The sequence below is a fragment of the Echinops telfairi genome, unplaced genomic scaffold (assembly GCF_000313985.2).
Source record: "Echinops telfairi isolate 266 unplaced genomic scaffold, ASM31398v2 ScPeMD7_5167;HRSCAF=5991, whole genome shotgun sequence".
Taxonomy (NCBI): domain Eukaryota; kingdom Metazoa; phylum Chordata; class Mammalia; order Afrosoricida; family Tenrecidae; genus Echinops; species Echinops telfairi.
The window spans coordinates 2,931,362-2,936,655 of record NW_022109066.1 but is presented as its reverse complement, the minus strand read 5'-3'; positions in this window follow the sequence as shown (position 1 = coordinate 2,936,655).

Genomic DNA, 5,294 nt, shown 5'->3' with positions numbered 1-5,294 from the left:
AGCTTCCAGGATCTCGTTGCATTTGCTTCCTTTCTTCCGTGTTGGCGTAGGGTCCGGGTCGCTTGTCAGAAGCGACCTGTCAGAAGCCCCTTTCTTTCTATTCTAACTTTGCTGCTTCTTTCTTTTTAAATGATGAATGTGTGTTGAATTTTTTTCAAATTTTAATGTTTTCCCCATGTCATGGATCGTATAAGTACTAGAATGTGGATGTTCTCCTTTAATCCTTAATGTAATAAGCTATATTAATCAAACTTCTAATATGAATCATATAAACCCAACTTCAATTTGGTAACATTTCATTTACTACTATTTTACTTTCTCTAAGTTTAGGAAGTTGGTGTTTTAACACCCCGCCCCGGGCCCCCCCTCTGCCGCCCCTCGAGGAGTGCCTTAGAACATAAGCCTGGATATCTTCCCTTTATGGTCAGAACATTAAAGACTGGACTAATTCTACATTGTACACATGAGGTTGCCTTGAGTAGGAATCAATCTGATAGCAACTAACCAAACCAACACTATCTATGCCTATAAGTGAGATTGGTCAATAATTTTCTTATACTATTGCTGACTTCAACTTTTAATATTTTGCTGTATATTGAATGGATGATACTCTTCAGGATGTTTGCTAGGGTGAAAACAGTAGACATTGGTGCATGTAGAAGCAATGAAATGGGAAAATAAAAAGAATTTTGTTTTCTTAGATCCAAGAAACAAGAACTTGACTATGAGTGCCAATACAAACCAAATGGAGAAAGTACAATTGTTCATGGTAATGACCAGAGGAGAAAAAGTTATGTTCTATTCTCAATCTGATTTACAGTTGTTGAGATCTCTGGTGGAATTATTCAGCAGGCAATTAGGAGTCTTTCCTTAGAAATTGAGAGGTTGTGACTAGAGATACTCTCATGAGAATCATTTGCATATGTCTTTTTGTGTGTGGCTATAATGTGCCAATGTGTATAACATGCATAGTGCACATAAGAAACTAATGTGAGAGAGAGCGCTTGAGTTGCAAAAAGAAACCCATGGTGTTTTTATGTAACTGTGTTAGTCTGGGTACTTTAGAGAAACAAATCCACAGAAATTTATATGTATAAGAGAGAGTTTTATATAAAAGGTTAAGTGCACATCAAGAAAACATCCCAACCCAGTGCTGCCCAAGCCCACAAGTCCAACATTAGCCCATATGTCCGACACCAATCCACAAAGTCCTCCTCCATCTCACAAAACACATGCAATGATGCCGACTGCAGAAGGAAAGTCAAATCAGTGAGCATGTAAGCATCTCAGCACTGGCAGGGGTCTCCACATGGGTGGTCCAGCACCCAGGGCTGCATCGGGGTAGGTCCATGTGGCTTCTCCTCAGGGATGTCTTGCAGGAAGTGAGCCTTGTAAGCTGAAGCAGGGAAATGGCTAAGGCAGCTGCACCCTGGTCTGACCATCAGAAAGCAAGAGACCAGAGAACTAGAAAGGCGAGGCTCACCGAGCCATTTAGCTCTCTGTCCTTCAATTGACTCCACATGTGTTTATAGGCCAGGTTGGCACAATAAATTTTAACTATCTCAGTAACACACAAATTATTTGCGTGAAAATCAAAACTATGTAGGTAGCTGAAATCCTTGTCTGAGATGAGCAGACTGAGAAAATCGTAGAGGATGGAGCATTGGAGGGTGACCACAATGTGAGGTTGGAGGACAGTGTGGTGTGTGTGTAGGTGTGTGTGTGTGCGTGTATGAGAGAGAGAGAAAGAGATCAAAGAAGAGAGATAGGAAGCCAAAGAATTCTCTGAGCTAGGTCTTACAACAGCAACAACAAAACCCCAAGGGTCATAGGGAGAGATACCTCAAGGTCCACTGGGTTTTTCAAAATATTTTAGGAAGAAACTTTTTTTTTACAAATGTATCCCATCTCTCTAGTTCCACAGTTAGCATGGAAAAATAAGTCATTTTTCTATAGAGCAAAGAAAATAATGTAGTTTATCATCCACAGGCTGAAAGTGAATTTGCCCTTGTAGTTATTCGATTGTCATGAAAAATTAGTTTAGGTGTGGCTTTACACTTAGACAGCCTTATGTGTAATTAAACATATGTTCTCTACTTCTCATTACTATTATCCTACAGTTGTAAAAAATTTTCTCTTTATCCTCTATGCAATTCATCGTATAGTCTATGGTGGCCTCTTTGTTGTATGTCAATCGGTAACACAGGCAACAGGATTTCAAAGTCAAAACGGATGCTATAAAGCATCCTTCTTGTTTCACAGATGAGAGGTAAAATGAGTTGGCCAGGCCACTTAGTAAGTTAGAGGCAGTGCCAAGACTTTAACCCATTGTTCATGACCTAGAGTGTGACAAAGATCAACAGAAGACTCCCTCTTGCTGATACCAATACTCTGTTATTGGACTAATGAGCTGTTCATATTATTGATGGCTGTTTCCTTAGTTACCAGCCATTCATTTGTCCAAATGATAGTTTCTGGTGTCTGAAAATACAATGTGATTGTGTTAGTTTTTTTAAGTCTTTTTTTTCTCGGTGTTTATAAAACACTCTGTATATATTGAGGGACCATAATGGAGAGAGTTAAATAAGTATGCCATTAGTTTGCAAATAGAAATGTCAACCAAAGCAGGATGCATTAATTTGTTGATAAGTGCTTCACTGGATGAGCGCTACAGCGTATTTATCAACTACCTTTAACTCATCCTTTCGGAAGCATGAACTGAGTTCTTAAAAATATGTAAACTATCATTTGCACATACAAGAGTAAGCAAAAAGTATTACTATGAAATCATAAACACATTTATTAGACAAAAATCAAAATATGGAGCTATTGTTTTTCTGATCCGTCATCTAGGTCTATGCGTTTCTGAAGGCAACGCTTCCATCTCCCTCAGCCTTCTCCAAAGAATGCTGCACTCTGATGTACACACATCAGAACGGCAGTTTTGTCACCCTTGAAGGACTTGACTTGTGTTTCTTTCAAATGTTTATTTTTTTATTTTTTGAGTTTTGATTAAGGAAAAAAAAAAAGATGTCTGAAAGGGCAAGCTCAGGGCTATTAGTTGAATGAAGTAAGGTCTCCCAGTGAAATTTCTATAGGAAAACTCTAACAACCATGGAAGAATGAACAGGTACATTATTGTGATGGAAAAAATTGCCAGTGCAACTTCCCTCACCAATGAATTTTCCAATTCTTTTCACAATAAACCCATGTGACAGTCCTGTGCCTCATCCAGGAAGGCTATCAGGATAATCCTTTTGGAATGTTCAGAAAACAGTCACTGTACCCTTCTTTGCCTTGAATTTAACTGGCCTAGCAGGTCCCCTAAGGACCCTGTTGGTTTAGCTTAGTGGGTTACTTGTGTTGCTAATCGAAAGGCCAGCAGTTCAAAACCACCAGCTTCTCCTTGGGAGAAAAATGAGGCTTTCTATTCCCGTAGAAATATTTACAGTCTCAGGAACCCAAAGAGACAGATAGGGTCAGAGAGGGTCATGATGAGTCTGAAGTGGCTTTCTGGCTGTGATTTTGGTTTTTGAGAGAAGATCTCCTTGGAAGCCACCATTTTGATTGTACTTTTCTCCCTCAATCATGTTGGTAAATGTAAGACTAAGTCCTGGTTGAAATGCATTCCCTAAATTCACCTTTATTAACCACAGTCTTGTGTAAAAGACTGATGGAAAGTTTAGCTTTTTGAGTTAACCGATCTTTGAGCAGTGCTTGTGAACCAAAAGCTTTTTGAGATCAAGATAATTCAATGGTTATCATTGAAAATGCTGAACCATGTAAGATCTCAAGTTCAGTAGCTATCTTATCAATGGTAGTTCTATGATCTTTTCCCACTGGTTTCTAGACTTAAGCCACAGTTTCTTCATTCTCCAAATGTGACTCTCTTGGTTCATTTTTCTTGATCTTCCTCGGAGTCTCTGATACATCTAAACTCTGCTGCTTCAGGGGGAGCAGCCTTCCAATGAACTTGTTGTTCATGAAGATATCCACTTGCATTTTGTTAAAAATCTGACCTTACCCCTGACCTCAATTTTTTGTTTCCTCCCCCGGCACAAAAAAAAATGTCCTTGATTTTTGAAGGCACCCTAATGAGACTAAGACAATGACATTACTGAGTGAATATGTCTGCAGCCATTGACTGTCACAGAGACCTGGTTAGACACATTTTTTTAAAAAACAGACCTGTGTGTATATGAGCTAGAACCCTAATAGTAATACTTGCTGACGTTCCCTTGCGTTATTGCATGCATTAAACTGGAAGTTTTCACAAATGATATTCTTACATTCAATAACAATGTAGTGAGTTTCTACTGTATGTTAAGAGGACATGGAGGACACAGGTGGACAAGAGCTCCCCCTCTAACTGAAAAATTGGCAACTCAACACACCAGAGATACCTCAGACAAAAGACATTGCTGGCTATCTGCTTCTGAAAGGGCCAAATCTTGAAATCTCCATGGACCAGTTCTATCCCACACACATGGATAGAGTGGGAGAAAGACAAAACTCAAAATCATGAAAATGACCAGGCTTAATTGTAGGATAACTATGGGTGCAACTCTAGAGACTATGGCTCTTAGTCATCCTTCAGGCGTGGCATTGAATTCGGCCCCTGCTGCCTCAAATTTCAATCAATAGATAGGTCTGTAAGGTGAGCCCACCACTTGTCTGTCTGTCTGTCTGTTGGCTTGTGGCAGCTTCTGTGTTGCTGTCCTGCTGGAAACTATGTCACCGGTCTTTCAAATACCAGCAGGGTCACCCAACGTGAGCAGGTTTCAGCAGAGCTTCCAGACCAAGACCAGACCACAACAAAGGAGTATGCGATCTACTTCTATGGAATTAGCCACTGAAAACCTATGGATAACAATGAAATATTGTCAGATACTGGGCTGAAACTTAAGAACCACCATAAGGATGGTGCAGAACTGACAGTGTTTTGCTCGGTGGAACCTCAGGAGAAATGACCATGGGAAATACGAAGTGAAAGTGGGGTGAGCGCTGTTCCATTGGCACTTGCATTCCATGGCAGGAAACAAAGTGTGTGTGAAGTGCTGAACAGAAACCGGATTCACGCTGCACACCTTCACCAAAGCCACGGAAGTTTATGAAAGGGTTCCAGCTTCTCATCACAGCATTCTTTGTCAGGCTCCTTGTCCATTGCTCCAAATTCGTTCCTGTCTGCCTTTCAATTTTTGGTCCATTAGGCTCATCACCTGTTTGGGTAGGCTTCAGTCAAGGAAGGTCTTAATAGTTTCTGGGTCTTGGCAGTTTTTAAAGGGCTTTGGCAT